We start from the raw sequence: 12,033 nt of genomic DNA on the forward strand, positions 1-12,033 counted from the left end.
TTGTATGAGGGGCAGTAACTGTTAGCCGGTTACAGAAAAGAAAAAAGAAAAAGCGAGAAAGAAAAATAATGCACTTGATTTAACATCCAGAGAAATTGAACTTCTAGCCTCGAGACACTGAGGCGGTTATCCATTTTATTTTTAAGTCATGTCTTGTTTGTTGATAAAAATTATAATCGAGTCTTTGAAAACAGCTGGGATTGCTTGACTCTTACAGCAGACCCTTGGAGCAATTTGTGTCTTCTTTTTTTCTTGAGTTTATAAAATGATTATCAACAAATACAAACATACTAGTTTATCATATAAAGCAGACTCTTTGCTGTTGCATTGGTATATTTATGTGCAGATGATCGTTTATCATCCAGCTGTAGCAGCAGGGTATGCAAATTCCTGCCCTGACCTCTTGACCTGTATTTGGTGAAGGCCCACAGACTGACCTTCAGCGAAGCCTGCAGCCTCTCCGGTGCCGCTGTTTTCAGCCACCATATCAGATCCCAAGCCAGCAGGCAGCAAAGCCACATCCCATTAGCACTTCGCACACATGGGAGACAGCGGCGCTCACTGATGGGTGTGTCAGGGCTCTGTCATGCTTTCTAATTGGCTGTGAATCAATGCAAGTTTAAAGAAAACAGATGCACCATGGGTGTCGATTTGAATTTGGATGACCCTGGCAAAGTTAAGGGACTACTGAATAATAAAACGACTGTAGTTATAAATAGTGATTAAATAGACAGAACGAAAGACAGACAGAATATTAGAACGACAGACAGACAGACATTAGTGCTAAAAACAGACAATATTAGAACAAAAAACAGACAGAAAATTAGGACAAAAGACAGACAGACAACATTAGAATGAAAGACAGAACATTAGAACGAAAGACAGACGAACAACATCAGAACTACAGACAGATGGACAACATTAAAACAAAAGTCAGATGCACAACATTACAATGAAAGACAAACGGACAACGTTAGAAAAAAAGACAGAGGGGCAGGAAGCAGACTTCCTGTTTTAAAAGCTTGTACTGTAAAAAAGGGTTTGATAGTTTTGAAAATATATGCCAGAAATATGATCTTTTACGCAGTAACTTTTTTAGATATCTCCAAATACGCCATTTTGTTAAAACACTTTTCCCATCTTTCCCAGCCCTCCCTATTGAGGCAGCATGGGAGGAAATGACCCTCCTCTGTCTGAAAAAAGGACTGATATCACGGTTATATTCTCAACTAATGTCTCTTGAAAATCATGACCTTTCAAAAATTAAGAACAGTTGGGAAGGCGAGTTGATGGTTGTCAGTTGTCAGACAAGACACTGGGAAGATGCACTATAGGCGTAATTTACGGGTGGGACGGGTGGGACATGTCCCCACCACTTTTTTAAAACATCTTGCTTCACGGATGAACCTAACTAATACAAACAAAACATCTCTGGTTAATTAGAAGAGTATCATTTTGTTTGTTTGTTAAATAAGAGGCGATCTGGCACTCGTTGCCACTGTTATCAGTGGTGCAGATTTCTCTCACGGCTCATGTAGTCTTCACACAGACGAGCGCTTTAATCTAACGCTTTACGCTGTTGCAGAGACTTTCTATTTGTTCCGGTCAGATCACGAAACAAAATGCACAAAAACTGTCCCTGCTCTTGATGTACGACCACTGATGGTATTCGGTTTTGATGAGAGAAAAAATAGGCATATTAGAAACGAGAACTTCTGATAAGTTTAACAGACTAGACCATGGATTATAAGCAAAGTGTGCAAATCTATGCCTTTATTCACATTAAAATTCTTGGCACAATGCTATATTGTGTTTAGATGCAATAATTAAACGAGATCTATATCAATAAATGAACTTTAGTTGATTTCCGGACATCTTAATACAAATTTTTCTGCAATTGTTATTGTACATATTTTACACCTGATATAACATTGTATCAGCAATGCTACCCCACTTAAAGGGATAGTTCACTTTGAAATTAAATTTTGATATGTTTTAGCTTACCTCATGGGCATCCGAGATGTAGGAGTATTTGTTTCCCCAGTAGTTTCACTTTTGATCATTTTAGGTCAAACCGTTCTTGTCTGTGCCTCACATAATGCAGGTCTATGGTCACCACCTCAAAGAGCATACACAGAGAAGTCCAAATTAAACAATCCCCCATCATAAGTACACACTGATGGCCTAAGACACAAAACGAGCGGTTTGTGTGAGAAAACGAACAGTATTTATATCGTTTTTACCTCTTGTACACCACAGGAAACAGGCGCGCACTCGGATCAGTCGGACGTAGTTTTCTTTTCTTATTTCCCCCCCCTCTCTTTTCTTTCTTTTCTTCATCATCATCATCATCATCATCATCATCATCATCATCATCATTATTATTATTATTAGTAGTAGTAGTAGTATTAGTATTATTTTTATGGATTTAATCAAATCAGTGGTCAACTACCTTCATGGGGTAGGAACTGAGGAGGGTGTTCAACAATTGTGAAAATGTACATGTAAAGCCTGACTAACCAACTGCTTTTGAAATGTGGGTATGCAGATCTGTGCTTGTTTTTTTTTGTTTTTTTTAATGTGTGAATTCCTAACTCTTTTGTAGAAATTTTTATAGATCTTTTTTGTAGGGGGGAGAAGAAGAGAGAAGGGGAAAAGTTGTTATCCTAGAACGTGGTTAATATAATTTATATATTTTTAATTTAATTTAATTAATTTAATTATTATTTTTAACTAACTTTTTATTTTATATTATTTTATTTTATTATTTATCTTTGTATATGTGTGTGTGGGGGGAAGGGTGGTCTAGTTGTTTAAGATAAAATGAAACTGGAGAACTGTTTTACCTCCTGTAAAATGTTACTTTTTGATCCTCCAATAAAAAAAATAAAATAAAAAAAATATATATATATATATATATATATATATATATATATATATATATATATATATATACAAAAAAAGAAAGAAAGAAAAAAAGACAGACACCATTGAACGAAAGACAGACAGTCAACATTAAAATAAAAGACAGACAGAACATTAGCACAAAAGAGCAACAGAACAAAGAACAAAAAAACATAGTAGTTTGATATTAAAATGCTGCATCGTCAAGTGGGGCAAACCCACAATATTGTGACCGTACCGTCCTCATCATAATAAAAAGTCATGCTGTGATCAGCTAAGCAAATTTAAATAAGCAGAGCCTTTTATTCCAGCCAATGATTTGTCTGGATGGGCACAGGCAGCTTTGAAGTGCCAGCTGATGCCAAGCATCTCTGCTCACACAACACAGCAGCTCATTCCCACACTTTATATGCTTTATATGGTTCCGGGGACATTTAGGGGATAAAGTCCATCTGTAAACATCTATACAAGGTTAAACAAGTACAAATAACCCTCAACTTGTTGACTCAAAGTTATTGTCTACAGTCTCAGCAACGTCAAGGAACTTTGACAAATGACGTTGTTTGACCATGCATCATGGGGCTTTCAACATCCGAAACTCAACTGATATGCTTTTGCTTGAAGCTGGCAGTGTTGTTGAGTTTTAAGCCGTGTAATTTTCCATACCCCAGTGCATTTGCAAGCTCAAACAGATACCCATTGATCAACAGAATGCTATAATTATTTTGACCTTGGGCTAAAATGTTGGAACATAAAAAGCTAAGTGTGTACTCTGTCAGAAATTTCCACCTGACCCAGCCAGGTCTTGTCAGGAGAGGTCCGCTAGGCATTGACACGCTACTCTTTGCAGCATGTATACAGCTAGATAGTTATGGAAGTTTCCAGATTCTGACAGCACCAGAAAGCCCAGCATGACACCTAACATACTATGACTTCCCAGAAACCCTCTTATAAGACAGCGAGTGCACAGGCACATTTATTCATCTTAGGTTACATGATCTGTCGGGGCTGGGCATTTCTGCCCCCCTAGAGAAACACCTTACAAACTGCACAAAGCAGATGAGCATTCTTAACAACGTATGTACTTCTCGCCTGTCATTTGTCCAGACACGAGGGCATTTTTTTTTAAATAACACACAGATGGTTACAGGGTTACCTTCACCCAATGCGATGAAGTGACCTTTACTGGGGTTGAAATGTTTTTCAATGAAGAGTGACTGCTAAAATAAACAGGGTCATTTCATAACGTGATTCAGTCCGGTTGGCTGATGTGAAACACAATGGTTTGGTGATATTATGGAGTGGTTTTGTTCATACAATGATTCAGAAGGGGTTATGAACCTTTTGTGTGTTTGCATGTCAGCTGTAAGCTCATGGCTATGTTTACACAAGGTTTTTACACGTTGGCATCTCTCTTATGACTGTTATGCAGACACATTGAATAGTATATTGTAAGGGAGTAACGGTAGGAACATTAAAAAAAGTGTATTGTGTTAATGTTGTTAGTCTGTTAAACTGCAGTTTAGCATTGTAAAACCTACCCGGCAATAAAGAAATGCTTATTGTAGAAAATGTAAAAATTAAATGTAAAGGAATAGTGCACTCCAAAATGACAACTGTCAAATACTCACCCTGTTTTCTTTTCAATGAAATTAAAGCATATATTTTGACCCGGGGCTGTTAAGTTCAAAAAGGCACCATATGATTTGAGATCTTCAGTGAGTAAATACTTCCATTTTAATATGTTCTTCATTGTATTGCTTTAGAAGATTTGGAATACAGTAAGTCGCATGGATGGACGGCCCCAAAAAGAGCAGCTTTGACAATCTTCAAAATCTTTTTTTCTTTTTTCTACAGAAGAACAAACATTCACATTTAGAACAGAGTGAGGGATATGACATAATTAAAAATTTTAGGGTGAACTCTCTTTTTTTTCTGTTTTACAGTCATTTAATAGCTGATCTAAAGGATTGGTCTCACTAAACTAGCTTTTACACTAAAAAACTCTCTAAAGTCCAATAAGGCAAGAGGACAAACAGAACTGCAAAAAGATTTGCAAGGTTACAAAGTCCACTCCAAAGGGAGATATTTTATTTAACTGAATCCACTTTCCAAGAACTACAACAAATTACTTGGATTACAAGTAATCCAATGTTAAGTCACAATGTTACTCTTTAAAACGTTAATCACCTTGTTTCAAAAACTCAACTGACCTTCCTAAGCCCGATGAAATTAAAATACAAGTGGTTAAAATTCATTTTAAACACTTTTCCTGAAAATTATAACCCCAACATTTATCTGTGTGCTGCACATTTTACAGAGAACAACTTCAAGATTCACAATGCAGGCTACGCACAAAAGTGAAAGTTATGTCATTGATGACTCACCCTCATGTCGGTCCAGAGCCGTAAATCTTCAGAACACAAATGAAGATATTTTTGTTGAAATCTGATGGCTCAGAAAGACCTCCATTGGCAGTAATGTAATTTTCTCTGAAGATGAACGGAGGTCTTACGGGTGTCGAACGGCATGAAGGTGAGTAATAAATGACAGAATTTAAATTTTTGGGTAAACTAACATTTTAAGTCGGAATTAGGTTTGAATTGGTTTGAAACTGACATCATCCTTAATATTTACATCTGAGTAGACCTCGGGTGCCAATCACAACACACTAGGGCAGCTAACCAATCACAGCACATTTCGTATTTCGGAAGAAGGGGGTTCATTGATACATGTACAAAAGTTCTGTACACACAAGTCTTTGAATAGCTGGTGACAGTTAATGTGTTGATTCTATTTTAGACTTTAGCTTGATTGTTCAGAAAACGCACAACTAATGGAGGAAATATGTTTTTTTTTTTTGACTGTAGGCGAACTCTGATTGCAATAATCAGCATGCGTTCTGACACGTATCAAATCAGACCAAACCTCTCAAACCTGTTAACTGGAAGGTGCACTCAGTACCATTATTAAGTCCATTTTACTTTAAGATCATTTTAAGTAAAAAAAATATATTTTTCATGGAGCAAGCCCACTTCGTGGAGGCTGACAAGTAAAAGACCAACAGAATACTTGACCAAATGTCCAATTGGGTTGTCAAATTGTTCATTTAGAGTTAATTATAAATAAAACTGCATCTGCAAAAATCATAATGCATAAAATAATGTATTTAGATCAACAATGCTTTCAGGATTATATAGAAATGCTCTAATATTTTGTTAATTGTGTATACACACATATAAAATAAATTTGGGGCAAGTTTTTTCTTTTCTTAAAGGCCCACTAAAGTGCTTTGAAACGCGCCGCATTATTCAATGTGTTGACGTAATTTCCCCTGAAACGGCTCCAGCTTTTAGCAGCTCCTCCCCTTTTTTGAAACAGCCAATAGCGTTTTGTTTATATACACTAGACTAGAGCCCCAGAGCGGACCTCTCTCTGTTTGGTAAAGCCAGTTTCCTCTAACACCGTATATCATTATAATCTCTAGGGGTGTAAGAAAATATCGATACACGTGAATATCGCGATATTATGTTTGGCGATATTGTATCGATTCTCAAAAACACTGTATCGATATTTATATATTTATTTATTTACATCCAAGATTCGTGGCTTTGTGTTCGGTTTAAACCACAGCCTGTATAACACCCAACCGCTAGATGGCAGTGTTATCTCAGAACGTATAACTGACACGGAGCCGGAGAAGCGCAAGGTGAAAGTATTAGTGTTTACATTAGCAAACCCAGCTCTCAAGACGATAGAATTATTCCGCTCTTGCAGTATACAGAGCTGAAGTGTGGACTCATGTTGGCTTCAGCTATAAAGAAGCCACTTGTAAATCGACAAGAATCATTTTGTTTGCAAAATAGGCCAAGTTATAATCTAATACTCGGGAAACACATTGAAACAGAGAGCTCGCTTAACATCCTGATGTCACCCGCGCTGCTGAGAAGTGTTTCGATAGAATGTACTGCACGTTTTCCTCTCAGTAACAAAATAAACACACTCCAAAACTGACAGCAGTGGCAGGAGAACGAAAGATAATAGCGATGTGGATATGGATGCACCAGCTCTGCAGTTCAGTAACGTTACCTGAAATAGCACTTTATACAATAGACTGCTTTATAGAAAACAGCTTTAGGGTCCGATCACACAGAACGCGTTTTTCAGGTTCGAAAACGCGAGGCGCACTGCACTCCCTTTTTTGGTCGGCGTTTTCTCATTCAAAAATGAGCAGTGCACTTTAATGTTTCTAGGCAACCCCCGAATCACCTGTACTGTACGGTCTATGGTACTGTCAGTCAAATCAATGTAACGGTCAACACAACGGAAGGTCCGCCGCTTCATTCATTCGATTGGACAACAGAACATAAGCGCGATGATGTTGCACGCTTTTCCGCTCAGAGTTGACTTTTTTCCACTTCATGCGCTCGGAGCGCTCCTTCAAAAACGCGAGGCGCCCAGGGCGCATAAGCAGCGCGCCTAACGCTCTCTGCCAAACGAAATCCATTCAAAAAAGGCTTCTCGCTGCAAAAACACGTTCTGTGTGATCGGGGCTACTGTGTTAAATATAAAACAAACAGTCATTCAGTCATGAAATGGACTGCACTTTCTGTTGTTAAATAGCCACTGCTATACTGTGAACCTTTAAAACATTTACACAAAGAATCCTGCAGTCACTTTACATTTCCCTTAATTTAGATTGCACATTGCATATGATTAGTGTTATAAATGATACTGTATTAATTAAATAAAATACTTTGTCTCGTGTTTTAGGCTTATTGTTGTGGTTGTGTTCTTTATTCTTTTAAATTATAAAAAACAAAAACACACAAAAAGAAATATCGCAATATATTGCCTCTCTAACAATATCGCAATATATTGCAATATATTGCCTCTCTTACAATATCGCAATATATTGCAATATATCGTATCGTAACCCCTGTATCGTGATACGTATTGTATCGCCAGATTCTTGGCAATACACAGCCCTAATAATCTCCTCCATATCGGTTTGAAATGCAGCATTCTGTGCAGAATTCAAATGGGTCGATATGTTTGTTGTCGGTGCCGACTCGTGCATATGATCCGCGCTGCGCTCTCGTGTCTGTAGTCTAAATTTAGACCAGAGCCGTTGGGGTGTGTGCGCTGCTGCGGTGTGTGAAACTAACGTGAAAACAGACTTTATTCGCCTCAAATGAAAGCATATTTACACTGAATCATTTCCTATCACATATCTAGTGTGCTATGTGCCTTTCACCATGTAGAAATTAGTAAATATGTGTTAACAACTGACCGATTTCAGCCGCCGCTTCAGCAGTGTAGGGGGCGGGCTTTAGATTCTAGAGCGCATTCTGATTGAACAGAAGATTTGACGAGAAAGTAAAGTCTGCGATGATGTCACCAAAATCTGAGATTTGTTTTAGCGGAAGTGAGAGACTGTAAATTTTGAATGCTTATAGCTCCTAAATGCAAATTTTGTCATAGTTTTGGAACATACCAGCTTATTCATAACTTTAAGTCTAACACAGTCATACTAAAAGCTAAAAAAACTCAATTTTGATTTCAGTGGACCTTTAAATTTGATCAATTTAAAGATTTGTGAACTGCTAAAAAGCTGAAAAGTTGGGACACATTGTGTACAAATTGTGAATAAAAAAGGAATACAATAATTTACAAATCTCATACAAATATATTTTATTTAGAATAGAATATAAATAGCATATCAAATGTTGAAATTGAGACATTTTGAAATGTCATGCCAAATATTGGCTTATTTTGGATTTCATTCCAAAAACGTTGGGACAGGTAGCAATAAGAGGCCAGAAAAGTTAAATGTACATATAAGGAACAGCTGGAGGACCAATTTAGCAACTTATTAGGTCAGTTGGCAACATGATTGGGTATAAAATGACCCATAGTGGCATTGTCTCTCAGAAATCAAGATGGGCAGAGGATCACCAATTCCCCTAATGTTGTGGCGAAAAATAGTATAGCAATATTAGATAGGAGTTTCTCAGAGAAAATTCCAAAGAGTTTGAAATTATCATCATCTACAGTGCATAATATCATTCAAAGATTCAGAGAATCTGGAACAATCTCTGTCCATAAGGGTTAAGGCCGGAAAACAATACTGGATGCCTGTGATCGTTGGGCCCTTGCATCACATACAGTAATGCTACTGTAATGGAAATTACAACATGGGCTCAGGAATACTTCCAGAAAACATTTTCGGTGAACATAATCCACCATGCTATTCGCCGTTGCCGGATAAACCTCATAGGTCACTTATAGGTCAAAAAAGAAGCCATAATGTTTAGAAGCCTAAACATGATCCAGAAGCGCAGGCGTTTTCTCTGGGCCCAGGCTCATTTTAAATGGACTGTGTCAGAGCAGAGAACTGTTCTGTGGTCAGATGAATCAAAATTTGAAGTTCTTTTTGGAAAATTGGCATGCCATGTCATCCGGACTAAAGAGGACAAGGACAACCCAAGATGTCATCAGCGTTCAGTTCAGAAGCCTGCATCTCTGATAGTATGAGGTTGCATGAGTGTGTGTGGCATGGGCAGCTTACACATCTGGAAAGGGACCATTAATCCTGAAGGGTATATCCAAGTTCTAGAACAACATATGCTCCCATTCAGACGTCATCTCTTTCAGCGAAGACCTTGCTTTTTCTAACATGAAAATGCCAGACCACATACTGCATCAATTACAACATCATGGTAGGGCTGGGCGATAAAACGATAACGATAATTATCACGATATAAATTTCCTCGATAAAACGATAACAACAGGTCGATAAATTCTCGATATAATGCTTACGCGCTATGCGTAATGCTGCGCATGCGTATTGCAGACTGGGCGTCTGCGTGCTGCACGCGGTAATGTTTACAGTCTGTGGCTGACAGGCTTGGAGGATCGGGGTTAAGTGGAGCGATAAAAATGAGCAATAGTGAAGAAAATGCAGCGCTCACGGCCAGTTCGGGGGACAGATATCGTTGACAAGGTAGTTCGCTCAACTTCAGTGGTTTGGAGATATTTTAGCGATCCCATCCGACATATAACAGAGCGACGTGCGTGGACTGCTTTTCATAGGTTCACGTTCACCACACGGAATTTAATTATTAAATTATCGTGTTTCTTCAAAGTTCTTCCATATAACATGCAGCCCAACACAGAACCTACATTAACTACATTCACACACCGGCTTATTACCTTGTTAGCTGTCGTGGGCGACTTATTTACAACAGGCTAACGTTACCAAACTATAATCACTAAAACATCGGACTTGTACATTGCTATCATAATTGTTTGTCTTTGATGATGTATTAATGACTCCGCATCGCCTGTATCAAAAGAGAAATAATGTCATCTGGTGTTTAAAATTAATAAAATAGACTAGACAGCCCTTACTGGAGATCCACAAATACTGAACTTTTCTCTCTCCCGACCAGCCCACTGTCGGTGAGGTGTGTGTGTGTGACTGTGTGTGTGTGTCGGTGAGATGCACGGTGGACCAATCCACTGTGAGGCAAGAGAAGGGGCCTCAAAATGTTTCTTAAAACGCTTTTTTTTTACCGTTTGCGTTTTTAGTGTTTTACTTACACAATTAAATATATATGATGCAATATTGAGCGTTTTTGTTCTATTTCAGCTGCGAAAATCGTTCACAGCAGAACCGCAACGCGTCTCACAACAACGTGTGTAAATGAACGATTCATTGTTTGAATGAATCGTTTGAATTAACGACTCAATGACTCGCTCATTAAGACGGCCACCTGCTGCCACCTACTGGTGGTTTAATTTGATCTTTAAACATACTTTCCAACATGTCTTATTTGTCTATTCAAAACTACAAATCTCAAAACATTATTTAATGCTGTTGTATTTTTTCAGTGTAAATTATTTAATTTGATTGGTAACAGGCCTTATAGTGTTTTATTTTAATTAAATGTATTGATCAAAATTACAAATATAAAATGAAACATGAAGCTTAGCCTATATTTAATAAGATTAAGGGAAAATGCCCTTTATAAAAGGTGAAAATATCACAAATTTCAAATGATGCAGATTTAAATATGTCAAAGCTGATTGAACACTGGTGAGAATATTGCTTCAGAATAAATTATATTTACAACACACAAACACAAATACACACACACACTTTTCCGGACAAGCTAATTTTTTACTTGGATAAGCTTGAACGATGTACTTGTTCGAAGGACAAGCACATGAACATGCTTAATGTCAAGCCCTGTATAATGATATATTATTGATATAAAGTGTTGAGTAAAAAAATGCTGGCCACAGTTAAGATTTTAATAAATAAATCTACCTCAGTTTAAATAAATTGTTCACTTGTTTGGGAAGTGTTTGTCATGTTTTGACAATAAAGGATAGTTTAAAACCACAGCTAACTGTTTGTTTTCTACATATTTCACTCAGGAGCAAAAATATGCCTTCAAACTTTAAAGAAATAAACATTTTACATTTATCGTGATATTTATCGATATCGACTGATATGCTAAATTATATCGTGATAATTTTTTTGGGCCATATCGCCCAACCCTACATCATGGCTATGTAAAAGAAGGATCCAGGTACTGAAATTGCCTTCAGTCTAGATCTTTCACCCATAGAAAACATTTGATGCATCATAAAGAGCAACAAAGCAACAAAGAAGACCTAAGACAGTTGAGCAACTAGAAGCCTGTATTAGACAAGAATGGGACAACATTCCTATTCCTAAACTTGAGCTAAACTTGTCTCTTCAGTGCCCAGACGTTTGCAGACTGTTATAAAAAGAAGGGATGCCACACAGTGGTAAATATGTGAGATATTTTCAACTTATATATAAGTTGAATATATATATATATATATATATATATATATATATATATATATATATATATATATATATATATATATATATATATATATATATCTCAACTTTTTTGAGATGTGTTGATTTCATGAAATTTTCCCCTGAAAATTATAAATTTTCTTAGTTTTCTCAGTTTAATCTGTTGTATTCTGAATAAAATATTGAAATTTGAAACTTCCACATTGCAATCTGTTTCTATTCATAATTTGTACAGTGTCCCAACTCTTTTGGATCAGGTTTGTAAA

The 12,033-nt window shown here is 37.0% G+C and overlaps 2 protein-coding genes across 6 annotated transcripts in view; one reads left to right on the forward strand and one right to left on the reverse strand.

Annotated features, from left to right (window-relative positions):
• tbl1xr1a (TBL1X/Y related 1a) overlaps window positions 1–12,033 on the reverse strand; it is a 326,002-nt gene that overhangs the window by 261,898 nt on the left and 52,071 nt on the right. The gene's annotated exons all lie outside the window — the stretch shown is intronic.
• The window catches only part of s100p (S100 calcium binding protein P), a 58,866-nt gene that overhangs the window by 7,361 nt on the left and 39,472 nt on the right, over window positions 1–12,033 (forward strand). The gene's annotated exons all lie outside the window — the stretch shown is intronic.

This window comes from Pseudorasbora parva, chromosome 22 (genome assembly GCF_024679245.1).
Source record: "Pseudorasbora parva isolate DD20220531a chromosome 22, ASM2467924v1, whole genome shotgun sequence".
Taxonomy (NCBI): domain Eukaryota; kingdom Metazoa; phylum Chordata; class Actinopteri; order Cypriniformes; family Gobionidae; genus Pseudorasbora; species Pseudorasbora parva.